Here is a 22,884-nt window from a genome sequence, read left to right as displayed (position 1 = left end):
ATTTTAGGGAGATTTCTGAGGATTTATTTCACAATAGATGAACTTAATGTGTATTTCAGTGGGAGACAGGATGGGTGCTTGGAGAGATATGGAGAGATGATCCACATATTTGTCTCCTAGCAAAAGAGTTTAGTATTAAAAGAGATATGAAATGCACACACTGGCTGGTATTTAAAGCTTGTTTCAATCCATCTTCTCTTTTATACCTGAAAAATATGCTGAAGCCACTGATAACACTTCCTTTGGGAGCACATATTAATGGCTATTAACATACAACTGACTGGTGTGTTTGTCAGCTGATAATTTCACAGTGGTGCAGTTACATCAAGAAAGCAGTTTGTGTATTGGTTTCCAAATTTTGAACAAAAGGATCCTACCTGTTGCACACAGACCATTAGGCACTCTCCTATTTACTTTCTGTTAGCTGCCAAGGGGAGCTCCTACATCAAAACTGCAAGTCTTGAAGAACTTCAGGAAAATTTTACGTTTTCATTACATACTGATAAAGCCTGCTACAGAAATTCTCCATTTTTCGGGTCATTCCTAGGAAGAGTGAAATTCTGCTTTTATAACCAATATATCATTCTTTTTCTTTTCCTCATACCAAAAGGTACAGCTGCATAACATTTCCTTGTGCTGCAACATCTGCATGTTTATTCAATTTTAAAGGGTTTAGTTATTTTTTTCACCAACTTCCTACACACTGAAGAAATTTTTTCCCCCAAAAGCAAAAAAAACCCCAAACTAATCTATCTCTTGAGCACAAATGGAAGTGTCTGATAGTAAAAAAATAGCCAGTCTAGTACTTTGCAGCTACATTTCTAAAAATGCCAACAGAAGAAATGCCTTTCACTCCAAGTCTTCTGAAGTAAATTGATTCGGTTTGGTAAGCACTACCCAGCTGCCTCGGTGTCATCTGGAATAAGTAGATACATCCTTTGCTTTGTAAGATCCGTGCTCACAAATTACTGTGCATCATACCTGCCTCAACATTTCCCTGAGCAGCTTAATGAGATCCTTGTTGACTTCAATCTTACTAGGTGTAAACCTGAAGCTGCTGTTGGAAGCTCCTGGCATTTGTTCAATGTTTACTTGGCACGTTGTACACTTAATATTTCAGTTGAGAAATGCCTGGTGCTGTGTTTTGCACAACATTCTCAGACAGCTTAAAAGGACAGGAAGGCTAAACACAGCCCTTTTGCTTATTCTGTTGTTTTGGGGGAGACGTTTTCCAGCTCCCTGCCATACATTTCTGCTTTATGCAGCAGCAGTTGCTTACATTTGCATGACACATCAAACCACTAAAAGCTCTTTGTCATGTGTTATCAATGTTTCCCAGATCATGTCCTGCTTCCACAGTGACAAGTTTGACAAAGCAATTCTTGTTGGACAGTGAATTAACCAAACCCACACAATTTCTTCGAATTTTTGCAGGTTGATTGTATTCTGCTTTTCCCTTAAGGGACAACATGCGCACGAAGGAAACGAAAAAATATTTTTTCTCTCAAGAAACAGCTCAAGCTATTTAGCAAGCAATAAGAAAAATAAAAACAGTGCCTATTGATTATTTTTTAATCCTTCCACTCAGAAAATAATCCATCATGACTTGATTCTTGGGTGAAGAGTTTAGATAAGATTAAAACACAGGGATGAAGCTTAAGTGAAAAATAAAAAGACACTTATTGACAATGGACAGCTAAAGAACACTACCTCTACCAAAAACCTTTTGAAGGAATAAGTTAGATTTTTGTCATTCTTTCAGGGACAGTACCTCAGTAACTCACAGCACATGCCATTCTGTTAGTCAGCCCATTATCCAGCTTTCAGACAGACTCACACTGGATTCACTGCACCACACCACAGAGTGCACTCCCCGTGGGAGATGTAACACATCCACCACACTGGGTACAAAGAGGTGATGAAGGTACCATGAGCTACCATCAAAATGAAATTCCTGTTATTTTCTAGTAAGCTGCTTTAAGTTCACCTAACAAGGATATTTTATTTTTCAAGAATAATTACAGGTTCCTGTGAAAAACAATAACTTACCTCCAAAACTCTCAGGGAAGATGTTTAATTAGACACTAAATATTCCATCAAAACTCACTGAATATGTGACACCAACTGCCATTTTTTTTTACTGTATATTTCTGATCTTTATCTTAGTATCTATCTATTTCCACATAAAATTCTCTGGCAATAGAGTTACTTCTTGGTCTCTCTCCATCTTCCAAAATAATGGATATTACCTTTAAAACCATGACTTGCATACAAATTTCAGGATAGAAAAAGCAAACATCTGATTTTGGATTGGCCTCAGCATGATAAAGTACTTGATAAAGTTTACGAGTGTTTTCTCCAGATTTTGGAGTTGTTCCTTTCAAACTCACCTTCTCTAGTTCCAACATGCTACAAGGAATTTCTTAAAGCAATTAAACAGATTATTTTGAACTGGTCAAACACAGCAAAGAATTTTTTTAGTCTTAGTAATACAATGCTCTAAGTCTTTTTAAAAAATCATGTCAAATTCTCCAGTCCCAAACTTGTATTTCTTATTCCAATAAGAAAGTCATCCTTATCTCTAAGCCATGTTGTCAATGTGTTCTCAAGGTTAAAACTGAAAACAGTTTACAAAATGCAAGCAACAAGAGCTGTGCTTTGTCAGTAACCTTTTCACTGATAGCAAAAATAAGAAAAGTGACACCATGATACTTCTTGCATTAATAAGGACGGCAATAAAACACAGTTGGGATTAGCATTTGAGAAGCTGAGGCTTGTGGACCAAAATGCCTGCTGGAACTTATGCCTGACCAATTGCTTCTTAACATAAGTTTTTAAAATAATGAGAACCAAATCTGACATTTAAAGAAAAGAACAAGAACATTTGTCTACTTAATTATGTTAAGCCTGAAAGCATTTCAGCTCTCTACTTTCCCTTTCATTAAGGTATTATATAATCAGCATTAGAACAAGAAAACACTACATATTATACTTCAGTAATTCCACTTTCTAAAAAATCCATTCACACTATGTCAGAAGCCAAATAATGTGTTTCCTTGGTTTACAATTCCACTGCTTTGACTTACTGAGGAATATATAGATGGGGGCTGTTTGCTTGGTTTTTTTTAGTTTGTCCTTTGACTTTATGCCTCAGGATAATTACAGAGTGATAGTACCAGTTGCTACTATAAATTTCAAAACACTTCACTAGAACACCTCCTTAGGCCTGCCTCATTAATTACACCAGCCATATCAGAGAGAAACAAGAGACACTGTCATCAGAAGGCTGAGACCTCCATTACTTTTCTCTTACCTTGGGAAAAAAAAAAAATCATGCTGGAATTGTTTCTGCAATATTCCTTACCCTTTACAGCGATGGAAGAATTTCACTCTGCTGACTTGACTTCTACACAAAAATCACCAAGACCAAAAAGCTGCATACAGCAAGAGACAGTGTGTTCTTTTTTATAAACATTTTGGGAAGCAAATCCTTTGTGAGAGATCCAGGACAGATGTAGAACAGTAATATCTATTTCTGCTTATATATATATATGTATATATCTATGTGTGCGTGTGTGTATAAGGGAGATAGAAGACAGTGTGGTAAACATCAAACACAGGATTTTAATACAAAAAAAAACCCCCACTTTTGGATGAAATAGGAAAACTGGCATCACTTTCTATTCAGTTTGGTAATTGCTGTTACAAATACACATACTGGAAGTCAGAGCAGCAGAACCCAAGTTAAATTTATTCTTGTTTCCTATAAAAAGGGCATACCTTCCTCAAATAAGAAATATTTTCCATATTAAAGTATTACTAAGAGTAAACTGGAACAAAACCAGACTGTCATCCTACTTGCTAAGGTGGCACAAGGAAGAGGAAAAAAACCCCACCATTATCCTGCAGGAATAAATACCTTTTCTCAAAACAAAATCACCCAGGTTTTACCAACAGAATGCTCTAAACAAGTTTCTTAACTGAAATCACCGTCTTGGTTAACAAAATCTCTTGTAGGCTGAGACATAAAAACTTTCCAAGCAAGGATTTTGCAGAGTCATTTCCCTGCAGGAGAAACTGGCTGTTTTGATTCCACCATCTGGCTGAATCATATTCCACCTCATGAAGTCATTGCACAGCTGGTAAAATAGATGGTATAAATACTAAAGAAAGTAGTATTTTCTGTGCCATTTTCATGATGATAGTTTCCTCAATGCTGTTTTCCATAAGCACATGGAATAGCTCTGATGTTTAACAGCTCGTTGTTACGTCAAGCTGCACCATGGTTTGGAATGTCTTGTCAACAGGACTACAATTGCCCATGAATTAATTACTTACTGCACCTAAAAACTGAAGTTTCTTTGGACTCATGGAAACCAACCAACCCAAATGAATATATTTTCCAAGGTGGCTGTATTTGGGAAAGAAACACCAATATGAAAGCAAGAAATAAAATTACTTATGGGTCAAAAAAAATGAGTTCCCCTCCAAAACTTTCTCATTGAATAAATAAAAACAAAAAACCCCAGACTTTCACTGTAAAACACCAGTGACATACATCCACTATTTTTCAGTAAGCAAAACGAGGTTGACTACAAAAATAGAACCCCATGATTTAATGGAGAAGAAAACTTTTCTAAAGTAAGTAATTGCAAAATATCTGAGGAACTCAAGCTTATCTGTTAATTATTCATGTTTCTGTTTTCATTTCCAGCTACTCTGGAGCTGCTGATGCTGGCACTCTTTACTAGGTTTAAGCATCCTTTCAGCTCAACTCTGCCAAATTAAACTGTCACTTTCTATTAAAAAATCTATAGCGGGAGGTTTTTAATCTTCTGATTTATACTTTGTAATAGGAAGTCAAAGTTTAAATTAGGACGGTATCAGCTTATGAAATAAAGCCTAAGCAGTGCAGTGACAACCCCAGCGAAGAAAAACCTCCTGCTTGCATTAAAGTGCACAGCAGAGCAGTTTTAGTTTCTGTCTTTTGGAAGCTTTTCTTTTACACAGTTCAAGTCGGTCTCACACTCTTATTTAAAATACTAGTGCCTGTAGATTCAATCAGGACACACCTGAAAGATCTCACTTGCCATCAAGTGCCTGAACTGTCCCTGACTTTGTTAACCTGCTGCATCCCCAGCCTCTCTGCTTTTCGGGTCTATGAAGCAAGCAATGCACAACTCAGTTGCATTAACAGTTCCTTATGTGAGCTGCTCGTCCCGAAATTTTCTTAAGGAGTTACGGGCTCCACAGTTCACTGTGCTTAAAATTAAACCAAAACAATTTTAGTAGTTCATGAGCTCTCTAAATATTGTTCATTTTTTGTTTGCAATTCTTCAAAATAGAACATAGTAATAGTCCTGTTTGTTTCCTTTTAGCAGTATCTCTTCTTTAGATTTTTTTTCCTCCTGAGCATTTGCACTCCATCTTCTCCAGGGGTATCACTCCTGTATTTTCTGCCACTTCACAGATGAAGAAAACTTAGTCACAAGATGTGTTGCAGACAGGCAGAAAGTGACCTCATTGTGGGAGAACCAGAATTTATTAGGGTTATTATCACACTATTGCTCATGAAATGATTATTTACTGAAATTACTAGTGCTCTTCAGCATGTCATGTCTCACAAACTTTGAGATCCTTTTAAAATAAGTTCAAATCACCTGTAAGTATTGTTATTGTTATGACATCTTTACCTTGTCACATGAAATTTTACTCCCATTCTCCTTTTATCCCACGGATGTCTTCAGCTCACTGCTACTATTAATAAACATGACCCTTTTTTCTGGCTCAGCACACTCTGCTGTGCTGGATTTCACTGGAGCCAACAGCTACAGCTGTGGCTCAGCCAGAACTGACCCCTCTTTGCACAGACTGAGACAAAGGAGGGAGTAGTGAGGAGAACACCCAAGCTGACCACAATAACCTCAGCACCCAATGCTGCAAGGTCATGAGAGGATAATTAAACTTGCAACCAAGACTCATCTAGACAATGACTCCACAAAGGATTATACTGCCAATCATATTCTATCAGGGTTTGAGAGCCTGAATACTTGGATAAATTAGAGTTTAAAAATCTAAATATTTTAACTTGTCATAACAGACAAATTTAATTCAGGTTTCAGCAACCAGAAGGTTTCTGAATACCTATTCAGTAATAATATGTATTATCATTAATAATGACATCTTTTCATGGATATTGAATTTTTAACATAAAGACAAAGAACCCGTGTCTCTTCTCTCCACCAGCTTGATCTCATGCACAGTGCAGAGTTCTCAGAAAATAATGATGTGCTGTAGTGATCTTCATGTTCCCCTCTCCCAGATCTGGGGTGTCCAAGAGCTCCTACAGAAGGAAGTACCAACAGGCTCCTTTGGCTGAAAAACAATGAAACCTCCCAAAGTGTATTATTGTACATGATTAGAAAACACAAACATCCCCTTTAAGTGACAAGGCAACCACAGCATAATACAACTGCAATACTTGGTTTATACTTATTGATCTCCTGTGCTGCCCCACAGCTGCTTTTGGTATCCATTCTTTGGACTAAAAGCATGATCCTCCCAAGTGTGACACTACTACCTTACTCAGAAGAAAGCCAAGTTGCATTTCAAGGCTCCATAATTCAGATTTCATGGGGATTTATCTCAAAATTCTATTTTAAGTAATTTCTCAGAGAAGCTGCAGTGTGTGAAGTATCCCTTCTTTTGTTTCATTTGAGGCCCTCCAGCTACTGCATCACTGAGTTCATCATTTCATCAACCCTTCTGTGCTCTGCCTTCCACCCAATTCTTTCACTTGCAGACTGAAGAGATTGCAAGCAGCTGTTCTTCACATGGAAGCCATTCCACAATTCCAATTCTGATCTCTACAAGAGCTTACACCTGCTGTCATCAACATTTGATGATATTCTCCCTCCCCCCACATAAAAAAAATAGGAAAAACCTACTTTCCTGGATGACCACAGGTGCCAGTTAGTGGTTTAGAAAGCAAAAAAGTACAGAACTGACCGTAAAGACACAGGAGTGAAAAGCTGGTGCTCATCACCATTGTCACAAACAGTGTATGTATGACAATGGCATCACAGACCCTCCTCTGCCCCTCCCTACTTATGCCTCATTCCCTTTGCTTACATGAAAATGTGAAATATCAAATTATGTAATAGAAATTAAACTGACTGAGAACATCAAAAATTAAATACTGTGATAACCATTTCCCACTAGGTTTTCCGCATTGGAGCCGCACAAATGGGGCAGAAAGTCACCATATTAACTACACATTATTAAGTTTAATTACTCAACAATTAGAGGCATGTTTTCCTCACAAGGCTTGAAGAATGCCTTGGTCCTATATAGCCATTTTCCAAGAAGTTTAAGATACAGCTTTTTACACAGAATGCCCCATTGGCTAGATTCAACAACTCTGCTCACATGTGAGCAGGTCACATTTTAAACACCCCTTGCACTTAGATGAAAGAGTCTATGCACTCAACAACATTCACTGAAACTGTTCAGAGTTTTTTGCTATTATAAGCAGCAGAGAACAAACAATCAGTACTGTAATTCAGACAGCTCCTAAGCCTAAACTCCACCAATAAATGTGATAGAATCTCTAACCGAACATACAAAAGCTGCTGAGAATTATTTCCACTCAAGAAAAAAGTTTAAATCACCCCATCCCTGCAACAGAAAGTGAAGATGAGCTTCTCTGTAGACCAAAGCTTTCCTGAAAAACGCATGGGCCACTCCAGGCTAGAAGGAAGTTTTATAATTGTCTTCCTGGTGCCCTCAGAAAAGTTACCCTGTCACTTCTATCCTCACTGGGAACTGGGCAAGCAGAGGACAAGTACACACACCCTTTCTAAAGGAGACAGTGTACTTAGATCAGTGATTTAATGCACAAACTTGGAATGCAGAGGTTTCTTTAAGGTTGGTTCTTGATTGGAAAACTGGAAACCAGAGGAGTACCTCTGGATTAGGTATTCCTACCCTGCTGCAGTTTGTCCTGATACTTGATTAATTGTCACTGTGAAAATGATTTTCTTCATGCTCTGCTAACTATTCTAGAAGAGTCTTTTGTCTGATAATAACCTCAAATGCCAATTGCTGTGACAGACTCCTATGAATTGCTGGGATCTCTGATAAAGACATATCCCATTTATCTTTGATGAAATCTAAGGTGATAGCCCCTGAAGCTCTCCAGCATGCTTCTGCCCCCATAAGGTACATGTGATGTTCTACATTTTCTAGGAAAAGATAAAATAAATGTCCTAATAATTAAACTAAAAAGTATAAACCCCATATTTTAAAAATACAGGAAGACTAGGATCTACACTGAGGATATACCTTAGGGGAAAAAAGAATTTACTATAATGCTGCTATGTGGAAATTAAGTTGTAGTTATTTACATGCAGCCTTTATTAAAGACTTTTTAGCCTATATCAGTCCACAAGGCACTGCTCAGTAACCTATGTTTTTTTCTGAGGATTACAAGGCTAGATGAGAACCGCAGGGAAAAATGAGCTCCAGCAAACCTGTAGTTCTGCCACCTCCGTCATTTGTCTTTTTCACTCCCAGTTCTAACAAGTTGTCAATACTTCCTGTGGAAGCACAACTGCAAAACTGCTGCTCACTTCTCTCACCAAGCAATGCCAATAACTTCATAAAGTAACAGAAGCAGGAGCTTTATATACCATGTAAAAATCGACCATAATATCAAGTACATTTAATTGGATGACAAAAAAGTTTTTCTAATTCGGTATCTGCCTCATGCACCTTTTCAAATGAACAGATTTAATCCCCATACCCTTTAAAGGATCTCTAGAAGAACATCTAGCTCGTCTGCATCTGGAAGAACATTAGACAATTTTCATTTTTTGTCTTCAAAGTACATTACAATTCAGTGCAGACCTATATCCATTTCCTGAAAAATCTAAAAGCCTTTTCTGGTTTGTCCACCACTTTGAAGGCTCTTGTAATCACTGTGATCAAATTCAGCAGCTTTAGCATAAGTGAATCAGACCTTAAACTTGTACCTGTGAAAGATCTGCCTTACATTTCTCAATAGAGAAATCAATTCATTCAATTAAATAAAAGCTATCTGCTTAGCTACATCCCTACTATGGGATTATTCAGGACATGTTATTTCTTTCCTCAGCTGAAGTTTTGAACACTGGGTAATTTATTCCAGAAGTTCACAAGAAATAAAACTACAAAGCAGCTGAAATGTTTAGGTCAAGAAGGAGAAAAGGAACCAAGAGCAAAACAAAATTTTCAGCCATGCAGCATTTTCTTCCTAACACAGCTGAGAAACTTGACCTCTCATCTCCTAATAAAAATGTCGCATAGTCAAAATGGGAAGGAACTATTGAATTTCCTTGAAACAAACATTGTCATTTCTCCCTTTCAGATCAGTATGTGCAGCTTTAGTGCCTTCTTGAGAGGTTACAGATTGATTTATTACAATAATAATAATAATAATAAGTGCCTCACATTGCACAAGTGTCCTCTGTTTTTCAAGTTTAATAGTTTGGGGGTTTTTGCAAATGAAGAAAATAAAATTCTCTCTTTAGTAGATCATCTCAAAAAACACCAGTATACAAATAATGAGGGTGAAATTAATCTATAATATTTATCATAACTAACAGAACTTAATTGCTCAGTTAAAAATTGCAGAACATATACAAAATCTTTTATTTAAATATCTCTTGGCCCTGTATAAGGCAAAACACCCACACCTGCAGTTGAGGCCATGTTTACAACAAGCTCAAGCATGTGAGCTATCTCAACAACAGTCTTCTTAAAACAGTAAAGCTACTACCTGAATATTGGTAAAACAATGATTTTTCATGCTCTGTTTTACTGAAACATAACAAAAAAATATCAAGTCTAACACAAAGTCAGATGTGCCGTTAAGACAGGCTAGAAACAAAAGCAAGAACTCCTTTTGAAGCTCTAAGCCTCCAATACCATCATTTCTTACCATCAGGTGACAGCATTGTGTAACAATTCCAAATTCCTGGTTTTGTTGGAAGTGGAGGCACATGTGCAACACGATATAATTGTATAAGAACCTGCTATAAGCTAGAACTTAACAGAAAAATATGAGGATCATTTTTAATGCACAGCTGGAGTAGTAATGCACATAACCAAGTGGAGAGAGACAAAGAAAGCATCAATACCTTAGTAAACAAGAATTCATCTTACCCTTCCTTCTCTGAGATTTTTCTAATAAAATCTGAAAAAAAATCGAAAAAATACACTTTCATATTCTCCAAAGGCTGCTCAATTTGATCACTACACCATTTACTTGCAAGGAATCAGTTTAGAGCATCTTAAGATTAACCCTTTAAGATGTAGCTTAGAAAAAAAACCTGTTACACCTCCTTTCAAAATTGTGAGTATTTATCTATGCATACAGATCAGCCATACCCATGCCCTCTAATCAGACCAAGTAATGGCTGAGGGCATCAAATTCATTTTTTCTCCTTGAGGACTCAGCTGCCTGGCTAAAACTTGGGCTAAAAGTAGTTAAACACTGAGGCAAGTACAAGAACACCTGCCCCTTCTGAGAAGGCACCGAGCCACTTGGGCAGTGTGGGTATTTCTGCTGTTCTACCGTGCAAAAGAGAACCTGGCAAAACATTGGAGTGCAGGGGTTATCCAGGCTGCCTCCTGTGCTAGGAGAAGCACTACACCTGCACTGCCACAATACTGTGCCTGCTTTCCATGCCTTGCTTGGTTCAGGAATAGATCAGTTGTCTCCCAGGCACTGCTTTACGCTGCCATTTGTATTCCCTTCATCTCCCTCTACAGGTTTTCAGTCAGCTCATTCATTGCCGTGATCACAACGGCAACCTATTCAGTGGTGACTCACAGACCTACAGCCAGCTCTGACACATTTTCCTCTATTCCTTTCAGGATATCAACAGCTTTTTCTGACACCTCCCCAGGGACATGGCTGTCAACCAAGATTTCAAAGGGGTTTAGATGCCTGCAGAATTGCAATAGGATTTCAGTTCCTCGCTGCAAAACCATTAAAGATGGGCAAATCTGAACAGTTCTGACTTGTCTTTTCCCTGAAAATTAGCATGCACTAACCCACTAATGGGAAGTGCACAATCAAACAGTGCACTGGACTCAGGAAACTATCCTTCTGTAAGTACATGCCAGTTCCAAACTATCACAGAGCTGGGTCTGAATGAATAATATTAAAATATGTGCTATGGTATTGACCAAATTCGTTACTTTTTCCCATTGAAAGCAAAGGCTGTATTTCAATTTAAACGGGAGAAGAAAAATGATAGAAGAAAAATTGATTTTTACTGTCTTGTATGTTTTGCCTGTGGGAATATTGGCTTCAAATTTGAAAGCCTGCATCTTCACATACAAGTCATAACCTTCTATTTCATGCCCCAACCTTGGCAGTAAGCCTCACTCATCATTTACCACTTTTGGCTGCTTCAATATAAAACACTACACAAGATTCCCACCTGGCTTACTGAAAAACACAAGAGTTTATAGGCTGGGAATCTCCAGTTTTAGGAATTTAGCAAGAAACTCTAGGTATAACTTGTCTCACTGCATTTCCATATCTATAGACTTTAATTAAAGAACCTCAAAAGCTTTTGTGTCGGGAGGCACCTTAAAGACCATCTTGTTCCAACACTCCCGTCATAGTTCTAGTTTCTTAATGCCAAATATTCTTTCAGTGATAACTCAAGTGCTTTGTTGGTGCTGTGAATAGAAACACACAAATCAGTAGTTGCTTAAGTGCCACCACACACAATAAGTTGTGGCACAGTCTCGTGCAGAGACACAGAAGAAATTTTGCTAACAATTACACCTTCCAGTTTATGATTTAAACCACCACAAAGCAGATATTAATATCTGCTGTGGGTGCTCTTCCAACGGAATTGCAAAGGTGATATCAATCAAGATATAACTTTTCACGGGATTAAGACTTTGCATAAATATTAATCCTTTTACTCTGTCTAGAGCTGTGAAGAACTTCATAATATAGGCCACTTACTATTTTACATTTTAAGAGCATGAACTGCTTATAGTGCGTTTTTATAATGAAATGTGCACTGCTAATGTGATTTTTTTTTCTTTTGCACAACACTTTAAAAATATTAGCTTCAATTTCTGAGCTAATTATTAAAATCTGCTTTCAGTGAGAGAAAATGCTCAAAAGCACCATCTGTTTTCATAGAAATAACTGTATTTTAAATAGGAACTATTCTTCTGTTTTTTTGTCGAAAACTGAATGGTCGTGCTGCACAATAATTTATATTATGTGGTATGCATGAATTATTTTTTTACCATTTCATTCGATCTCTATGCAGTTTTCTGAAGCAAATGCCATTCATAAGCAATGAATGTTTGAATCAAGTAATTGCTCAGAAAACCTCCAGTATTATCCTGAACTAGGGAAGAGGAGTCGTCTTTTTAGTACCGGCACGTCAGCAAAACAGCTCATCGCCCATTTACTGCCTCATTCCGTTGTGTTTCACAACCATGCTCAAGCTGTATAAAATGAAGAAAAGCAATCTCACTATGGGGGCCTTGACTACAAAAAGAAACCCACATCTTCTCTTCAGTGTCTGCAGCTCCTCATGTGCAATTTCCTGTACAGCACACGCTGTGCGGTACGCGATTTGAGAAAGGTGGACCGGTCCAAAAATAAACACAGCTACGGAATACATTTGATTGCTCTTCAGAAAAACAAACGACAATTAGCTGATTACAAAAATCATTCATCTTAAAAAAAAAGTCTCTCACTGTGCTTAAGCCCCATAAATATCTAAAATTTGCTTGGATGCAAACTTCACCATCCGTACCGCTTGTGTCGCACAATAACCAGTTCCTGCTTCAGAGTAACTGAAGAAATGGCAATCCTGATTTTAGATAAATATACTGATTGTCATGGGGCTGTAAATCTGTGGGGAGACAAAGTTCTCTTGCTGCAGAGAACAGGAAATACCACCTGTGTTTCCAATTACACTTGTCTGCTTGGGCAAGGTGGGATTTTTCTCACCCCTCAAAGCTACTCCTTTAGGAGAAACAATGAAAGAAGTTATGACTGGGACACTAATCCTACCAAGCAGGTTTACACCAAATTTAAGGACTAACACCTAAAAAAATATGTATATATATCTATTCCTTCATCTCATCATCAAATAGTTGTGGCAAGTTGATCTCGTCCAGATGTGAGGACCCCACACCCAGCCAGCCACTCTCTCTCCACAACACAACAGGCTGATAAGATGAAAAAGCCATTGAGTCAAGATAAAGACAGGGTGATTATTTTCCACTTATTATCACAGGCAAAACAGATCTAAGGATAAATTAGTTTAATATAACACCAGTTAAAAATAAAGATGGATGATGAGGAAAAAAACTAAAAGAAAAAAGCGAAAATAACTTCCCCAGCCACCATCCCTTCTTTCCAGAGCAAACACCAATCCTTCATTCCCTATTTCTTTACCTCCTCCTCCCACAGCCGAGTGGCACAGAGGGCATGAGGAATGGGGGGATGTGTTTAATCATAAAAGGGTCTTTCCTCTTGTTCCATCCTCGTATTTCCCCTTTACTTCAGCAGGGATCTTCCTCATGGGCCTCAGCCCTTCGGGATAAACCAGGAATGGGTCCCTCCAAAGGCTAACCTGATATTTAATGTCTGACAGACAGGATTTCACCTGTCTTGAAGCTATGAGCTTGTCTCAAGCCATTTCATTCACTTGATCTCCTCCTAGAAACAGCACACAAGCTTATTAAGTTCAAGTTTAGTTCCTCAAATCTGCAAGACCTTGACAACATTGGATTGGAAGCAGAAATAATGGACTAATTATTTTGGCACATACTTCCTGAAAGACACTTCTGCAAAGTAGCTCACCATCTTGAAAACCACCCAAAAACTCAGTAATCCAAACTGCCTTAAAATAAAGCTATGAAGCAGGCAAATTCTGGCAATTACTCTAAGCAGTCCATGTCAAGACAGGGCTTGTGATAACAGCTTGAGATGAATTAGAGAAAGAAAAAACGTGATGTGACAAAAATCACATTCCTGTCCATCTTCATATTTCTCCAAGCAAGCTCTTACCTGTCCATGTAATTAAATTACCAGTGATGTTACAAGCTCGGGAGCCAAGGACTTCATTGGCAGGCGTCAATCACTTTCCAAGAGCCCTGTTCAAAGCTGAAAAAGAGACAAATTGAACAATGACATGTCCTTGGTAGTGCTGGCAATGACAGAAGCTCTTTTCCAGTCTTTTAGAGACAAAGAAACCCTACATTTTCTCCACTTAGAAATAATCAACAACTTGAGTGTAGGTTGACTTTATCTCAATAGGTCACCTGATGCAATTCTATGGGTCTTGCTAAGGGGAGCCACCAAGTTTGCTGCTAACACTCTGCACCTCACGGCTACAATACAGGCTTCATACCAAAATAAATTATTTTTCTCAAGATGAAGAGCATTACTCCTAGAACCATTTGAAATGTGCATTTTACCAGCTTTTACCTGTTCAGTTTTACAGATGAAAGTCATGGAAAACCTTCTGGGATGTTTCTACACTGCATTTCTCACACTTTAACCATAACAGTAAAAAATTTCCTTGAAAGAAACAAAGGTTCACCAAAATAGAAATTCTGAATGATGCAGTAACATGAAGGTATAAAGTTCATTTTAATGCAACTTTGCATCTTCTCTTAAACACACTGAAAAGATATCATCCAAAGCATTTCCTTATGCAAAGAAAACACACAACAACTTCATTTTTCACACAATATAAGGCATAGCTAAAACTTCAGCAAACATTCAGAACCAAAATGCATCTGCAATGTAAAATGGTAGAAGGACACCAATGAGAAGACTCAGATCTCCATTCTATAAAGGAGGGGGGAATTCATCTTGAAATCCTTTAGCTTATCAGATGTAGAGACACTGGCAGTCAACAGCTCAAAAGTCACCTCTGCTAGAATATTCACTCTTTTTTTGCACTTCAAAATCCTTATTAAGGAGCGAGACCTCACACCTTCAGCTTCTTCTCTGTAGGTGAGAAGGCACTACATTCTCAGCTTTTCTTATCTCCAAAGAAACTTACACCTCCCCACATAATTCTCCATGTCCAAGGAGACTGACAGGCACAGAAATCTACAGATGTAAGGATTTCAAGGCTCAGGAGGCCCAGCAAGTAGGATAACTTCTCCTGGGCAAGCATTCACAGTGCCTGGGTAATGTGCTCTGCTCCTGAGGCACCAGCTGGCTCTGAAGGAAAGAGCTCTACCACTCAACACTGGGACTTGCTCAGTAGAAGGAAGAAGTTAAAACTCATGTAAAATGACATTTACCACAGTAATAAAAGGTGGTTTATTAAACAGGGGCTACACCACAATGCATTAACTTACCTACCCTAATAACTGGACAATACAAAATAAATTTCTCCTATTCTTCTTGCCTTCAGGGTTTTTTAAACAATTCTATTAAAGAAGAATAAAGATATAGTATATACTATATAATATATACTTCTAAGAAAACATGGAATACATTCCAGGACTTCTAGTGCTGGTCAACTGACAGGCTAAGAGGCCTGCCATGCTAAATAACAGCAAACAAAATTGTTCCCAGTTTTCATCTCTGTCAGAAGACACAACTCTCACAGCTACAAAGGCAGGATATTAAAAAGACACTGTTAATATACATGGATACTTGAGTGATAAATTATGGCACCTCAAATATTTAAAACTAATGATGCCTGAATTCTTTAGCAGGCTAATCTGCTATAAAACAATTCTACTTGGCAAAAACAAGCTTCTCTTTTTTTATCATTAGGGGGTACACATTGAAAAAGATACAGCTCTAAAGTTTACAGCACATAGAGAGATGTACACAGCCATGATTACTTCTTACAAACCACAGCCATGAGTGAAACAAGGAAGTTTAAAACTTGGCATTTTCCACAGCAGCCATCATGCAAAGAAAACAGGAGCTTGTGAAGAGTTGCATCACACCATTTCTGCAATCTCCTGTGTTTCCCATGAAGGATTACTGTCATGCCATGGAATGTAAAGCTCAGTGCCAGCTTCCTTCCTTATTCGCTGATTCCTTGTTGCAACTTAAGATGGTACAAAAAAATCAGCTGAACGTGTACCTTATGTTTTGGGGCTTCAGGATCTGTTGGTAACTTATTCCAAATCAAAACTTCCCTCACTCAATCCCCATTTCTCTTCTCTTAGCCCTGGCAGTATCAAGAGCCAGCATCAGGGCACAGCAAGTCCTTCAATCCTGAGAAAAACAAAGGAAAGGGAACAAATCCCTCCCTCATCCTAACTCAAGGCATTCAGCATTTAGTCAGAGCTCACCACCACAGATGTAGCTAAGAAACAATAATCCAGCCCCACTCCTCCTTTCCTCATATCTGTGTGTCTAAAAGGAAAAGACACAAACACTTCTTTCCTTCCAGTCAGCCACAGGTGGTGATTGAATCGATGGCAGCAGACATCAGCCATCAAATAAAAAATGTTTATGTTGGTACATTACTAAATATTAGCAGGGTGACAAGCTAAAAGCCCTCTCCATGCTTTTCTTCCAGGCAGCAGGTCAACAAAATGGGAATAAATGGAAATGTCCCTTTTTTTCATTCATCACAACTACCTTGATATTATTTAAGAATGCTGCTCAGCTACCACATCCACTCTTTCTGAAACTAATAATCTGCAAAAATATTGGAAATAGTTCAGGATACATCATATTCAGTAACTGCATGAAAAAGCAAACAAAATTATCTCCCAGTTTTTTCTCAGGTGGCAAAACCAACTAGTTAGGCAACTAATCAAAAAAACACATTTAGTTCCAACCAGAAGCTTTGATACTTAAATATTACAACTTTCCTTATATATCCAGTTTCTACACATCTAGGGCTGCTCCTTTTGCATTTAAGCAAGAAAAAGCATGAAAAAAACCTAAAAATTTTCATTTCAAAAACTAAACAAGCTGATCTTAAACTGGGAGAAGCTAGAAAACACAAAGGAAACAAATTGGTGGGGAAAACAATTAAATCAATTTTGCTCCACGACTGTAAACTACAAAGAACAAGTACTCACTGTTTTCTTACAGAAATGGCTTCAAGTCACAGGGACTACAGCAAATATTTACTAACTGCATCATCAGTGTGACTGCAATTGTACACACAGATGTCAACCCCTAAAATCTAAAACTGTACACAAGCTCTGTAATTGAAGCTGCATAAACAACCAAAACCACACTGACTGTAGTCACCAACAGCAGAAATTTTATCTGCCATTCAAACTGAGATTAGAAAGAGACGAGATGCACCCAACACACCAAACCAAGAGACAGTCCAGCTGAACTAGATTTAGACTGCAAAGAAATTGAAATCTGTCTGGCATTCTTACACTTGATACAGCCTTGGCAAACTCATTTCCACCAGTCCCTGACAAATCAGTGTTGTTCAAACCCAGGCTTTTGCCTTTCAGACCGGCTTCAAGAACTCACCGCACCATCCAGACAACGTGAAGCAAATCCACGTTAAGAGGAAATCTGTGTTAAGACCTACAGTTTGGCTGAGCATAAAAATGACTTGTTTCAACACTGGAAGGAATATAAGCAAGTAGAATATTTATAAAATGGTATTTTCTTGAGAGTGAGCATGATTGCTCTAGAGACCAAACTGATTTCTTGACAGCCCTCAAGTAACTTCAAACTAACACCCTTGATGATTTTTCTTAACCTTTCCCACTCACCTCAAGTACAGCACTTTATTATAGTGAAAGACGTAGACTTCCATGTTGCACAAAGGAAAAACACATCAATGAATTTTTATAAAAATGCAAATGGGTACATGCAGGAAACAAATTCTAGAGAGAATTATTTGTCACCAAAACCAAATATTTTAAAATTGCACACATACTGCAAAGTTCATCAGTCTACTCTCTGAAAAGGAGGATGGTTTATGCAAGCAAAGACAAACACTAAAGAGCACCAGGCTCCACTTGCCCAAATATTTCCTATCCTGCAATTTTACAGTCCAGCAAAACAACACCAGCAATTTAAGCTGCATTTGGCTCCTTCAGTTACCAAACATCTTCTGGATTCAGGAATGCAAGCATTACCAAGTAACAGACAACTACACAAGCTGCTCATGTAACACTAGAGAGAAAACAGCTGTAGTTTCAGTGTCATGAAAGTTAAACTACACCTTTCATATTAGTGAATTGGATTTATGAATAACTAAAGTTTCCAGATTGCTTTTTTCCTATTTTCATATGATCATGATCCAAAATAAGTTTTAATATTGAGTACAGTTGTATTCAATCATTCTTATTTTGCTGGTGTTGAAGGGAACACCCAAAAGGATTTCTTACAGAGTGGATATACTCCTCATGCCAAGCATGGTGTCTGGTCACACAGAGCTCTTGGCAGGATAATTGTCTAATATGGTAAATTATTCATTTTGTCTGTTTGATAGTTACTTCTAGAAATGCTTTTAGTACTTTGTGCATTGGTGAAAGTCCTGGAGAATAAAATTAAGAAGTGCAAATGTACCAACATGGCTTTATCACAGCAAAGGACATCACTAAAAAAGGAAAAAAAATTACTTGGCTTCTTTACAACTCTGTCAACAGAGAAACTAATTAGTACTAATTAGCTTCTATATAATAACAACTGCTTTACAGAATACATTCAAACAGACACTGTGCTGACCTTGATGGTATTTATCAGGGTGTCCCTGTAACAGCAACTAAAAGCTATTAACAAGATGTCAGCTTTTCTCTGTATTATATGGACACACACTAAAAGGAGACCTTGACCTCTGACTTAATGCTATGAACTGGACACAAGGTACAAAACCATGGCTGAGGGAGACTGAGGAAAAGAAACATAGAAGTGGACTTGATTTAAAGGAGAATTTCTCATATTAAGATTAGGAATCAAATCTTTGCTGAAGCAGGAAATGATGAAGCCTCTTGCCTATCACTTTTCCAAGCACCTGGTAAAAGCCAAGCATTTGTTAAATCAGAACTCTGAACTTGTGTAATGAGCAGAAAACCTCAACCCCATCATGTTGCTCTTTCTCTGTTGATGCAAACCTCTGAAGCTGCAAAGCAGGAAAGTATTCTTGCTGCTGTAATATAAACTACACCTGAGCATAGATGAACACCTCAGCATCCTAAGGAATATGATTCCTGGTTTGCCTGGCTCACTGTCCCAAAGAAACTGAGAAGGACAACAAGCTCATTAAGACACTGCGATGCCTGGCAGCTGCACCACACTGGGCAAATATTTCCAGATTTTTCAGCTCCTGACTTACTGTCACACTGGAGAAGTCGACGCATCTCAAGGGGCAGAGGCATCACACCACAATTGCATAAGCTTGCTAACCTTGCTGCTGCTCTACACAGCCACCCAACAGCAACTCAGACAGACTGCACTGCATTGGGTCACTGAGATGGACTATGAAAACACAGCTCACCTCATTTCTTTCCCTTCCTCCCCGATGCCTCTCCCAAAAGTAGGTCACCAGTGCCTAGACAGCAACTTCACACCAGGTCATAGGAGAAAATACAGCCTTGGATAGGAGGCAGGTTTGTATACAACAGAAGAGAATAATGCTAAGTGAATGATTCCCAAAATGGGATTAGAGGACAACTTTTAGTGATCAGCATAGAAATGATTTGTTGCACACTACCAAGTCTCTCTCATTCTTAGGCAGCTCTTGTCATTTTACTCATGTTTGTGCTCATGTGAGCACTCAGACTTTGACATGTTATGACTTGATGCTCAGCTAACGCAGCTTAGTTCATGACATTGTCAGTATACAAATCCTCTCTTCCACACACAGAAAATGAGGTGCCAAAGACAAGATTTTGTGATGTGCACTCAAGGACATACCTCAGTCCCACAAGAGGGAAAGCTGAATTGTGAGGGACAACAGGATGCCTGTAGCTCTAGGGAAATCTGCAATCCCAGTGATTCAGAAGATCACTGCCACCTGGACTAAGCCATACTTGTTCTCTTGTACCCAAACACTGACTCGTTTTCTCATTAAAGCTATCCTTTTAGAAAAACTAAAAAGCCTTATTAATGCATATTCTCTTTCTGAGAGCCACTGTCAACCACGAGACAAATCCTTCCAAGCACCATTGGTTGACCATATTCCATCACACAGCCAATACCATGAAATCTGGCATGCCACAAAAAGGTTTCATACTCACACCCTGTAGTTAAATTCCTCATACTTGTTCTCTTGTACCCAAACACTGACTCGTTTTCTCTTCAGCACACAAGAGATTTATTCACATTTCCCAAAGTTCTTAGAGCACTTTGCTAGAGACCATGAACACCTGGCTTCATCTCCCTCTGTGCCTACCCCAGCTGGGACTTGCAGTCCTGGGACAGAGAGCCAGCTGCCAGTTCCTGTTCAGCAAGATGGGGACTCCTGTGGTAAAAGATTTCAGCCTTGTACAGTATCTGTTTGCTTTGCATCTATTCGCTGTGACCATTAGTGATCCGCAGCTCACAGCCAAAGGAGGCAAAAAAATAGGATCTGGAAGTGAGGAGAAGGAGCAAGCAAAGCATTAGGCAGCTTTATGCACTTAGAGCCACCAGAAGGGGAACTAATTCCCTGCTCTTTTCATCTGTTTCTTAAATATTTACTTTGGCTGGGTGTTGGAGTATCTACAAGAAAGACGATTATGCTCACTGCTGAGGGAGAAGAAAGGCAAGAAGGCCACACTTCTCAAATGCACAAAACACAAATTTAGTATGTGCAACAGGGATGTAAATCTCCCATGATCTCATTTAATGTCTGAGTCCCATGTTGTGTACTACTTTGCCGTTCCTGTAAGTGGAAATTCAAAGATTATTTTCATCTCCTCACTGTAACACTAACCTCAGATCAATGTCCCTGAAAATTTCACAGAAATGCTGCTTTTAGGATTTTTGTATTCAATTAACATCTGTAGAAAAAAAAAAATCTAACCTTTTTTATGAAGACTTCTTGCTTTGTCTTGTGTAGGAGAAGCCACCTGTCATCTGCCAAGTCAAAAAGAGACTTTGTTAACAAGCTAAAACATCCATTGCACTCAAATAAGAAGTGCAAGTTTGAGACCTTGGTAATGACAGGAGCTGGCAGCTTCTCAACTCAAATCCTTGCCACCAAAAAAACCCCAAACCTAGAGAATTTTAATATTTCTGCTAATTCAGCCTTGGAGTTTGACAACTGATCTATGCCATAATCAGCAAGTGACATTCTACTCTGTTGACTCACGAGTGGGAAAAGAAAAACTGCAGGAAGGGCTGAGGGTTTTTTAAACAGAGCCTGTAAGAGCAATGTTCATCAAGCACCGATGAGCAAGCGCTGTCAGACAGCTTCTCTGAACAGGATTTAACATTTTGACACTCAGAAGCTTCAGTTTGAATGCCATGTGTGGAGGCAACATCTGAATAGCAACAGTTTCAAACCTACATGGAACAGAGGAATAGAAATCTGCAGCACAGGGCAGAAGACAGCAAATTGCAAGGAGGAGAGGTCTCTGGATGTACTACCAAAGCACCAATCTTCATCTTTCAAGAGTGTCCCTCAGTAATAAATCTATCAGAGGAAAAGGCATAGATAAGTATTTATTTAGAACCAAAACACTGGGATTTTGCCCCTGTCATCCTTCAAGTAAGTTTGTTCCTGAGCCAAGAGCAGCCACTTGGAAATGTGTCCATCCTTTCCTTCTCTTTGACACTGACAGAAAAGCAGAGTTCTCAGCAAGGACCTGTAGCCTATTCTGACTTCACTCTAGCAAAAACTTGATTATCCTGAGGTTATTCCTATCACTCAAGTAATATTTCAAAGAATTAATGAATCTGCTCCTGGGAATATACTGTGAATCCTTAAGTGTTTTGATGCACGTTCAGCCTTTAGATTAAATAATTGATTATCATTAAATTAGACTATCAGACTGAGCATCACACATAACATACTAAAGCCTACTCTGAGTCTTCCCTACTTCCAAATATATCAAAATCCCAAATTGGTAGATTTTCTGAGCTCTGTTACCAAAACAACATGCCAATACCCCTTATAACCAAAAGATTTACCCAAATGCTGGACATTAACTAAGATATTAACTAAGTTCCCACCTAAATAATTCAGAAAATTTCTTGTGCAATATTTTAACAAATTAACTACTAAGGACAGTTATCATTTGTTAATCATTTACAGAAGTAAAACTGTCAATGGCAAAATTCACATTGTTCAGTCAAGGAGATAAAAATGCCAATATACACCCATCCCGTTCATCTATTGCAATTGTCTCAAGTTTTAAATTACAGGCAGCTGTCATTTAAAATAATGGTGAAGCACCATCATTTATTTGCCTGCACTTAACTGAAGCTGAGTCTGTTCAGATCAGTAAGCTGACTTGCCCTAAATCTAAAATACATTTTTATAAGTTACTTTCCTTTCCTTCCAAGCAATCATCTACTGAATTCAGCATTCATAGATTCTCTTCTGGTTTCAGCTAAATGCCACCCCTGAAAACAGAGATTTCTCCTTTCAGAGAAAGCAGACAGTGCTTACTAGTCCATGTAAGTCAAAGACAGAAGTTTATTTCTAGCTAAGAAGAAGGAATCTTTGCCCAAATACTTTACTTTTATGGGCAATACTCAAGGATTAATCATGGCATGTTATTGACTCTGGTCCATTTTCATAGACTCTTCTTGTTACAGTCTTTGGACATTACACCAGCAAGATGAGGAGTTCCCATAAAACCATTTAAGGAAGGCAGCTAAATAAAATCAGGGTGGTTACATAATCTGTCTAGTATTGGATGACACAGCAGTATAAAAGCAATCAAGATAAGATATGAGAA

The 22,884-nt window shown here is 38.3% G+C and overlaps 1 long non-coding RNA gene across 5 annotated transcripts in view; it reads right to left on the bottom strand.

The window, feature by feature from the left end:
* Window positions 1-22,884, bottom strand: part of LOC111929007 (uncharacterized) — a 134,920-nt gene that overhangs the window by 101,507 nt on the left and 10,529 nt on the right. The window contains exon 2 of one of the 5 annotated variants that reach the window (XR_015286587.1): window positions 14,102-14,197. The exons of the other annotated variants lie outside the window; for them this stretch is intronic. This is a non-coding gene — a long non-coding RNA (uncharacterized LOC111929007). The remainder of the gene's footprint in view (window positions 1-14,101; window positions 14,198-22,884) is intronic. 5 annotated transcript variants of the gene reach the window in all.

This window comes from Cyanistes caeruleus, chromosome 5, assembly GCF_971803275.1.
Source record: "Cyanistes caeruleus chromosome 5, bCyaCae1.hap1.1, whole genome shotgun sequence".
NCBI classification, from domain to species: domain Eukaryota; kingdom Metazoa; phylum Chordata; class Aves; order Passeriformes; family Paridae; genus Cyanistes; species Cyanistes caeruleus.
The sequence above is the reverse complement of the archived record's forward strand: the minus strand, read 5'-3'. Positions and strand labels throughout refer to the sequence as shown.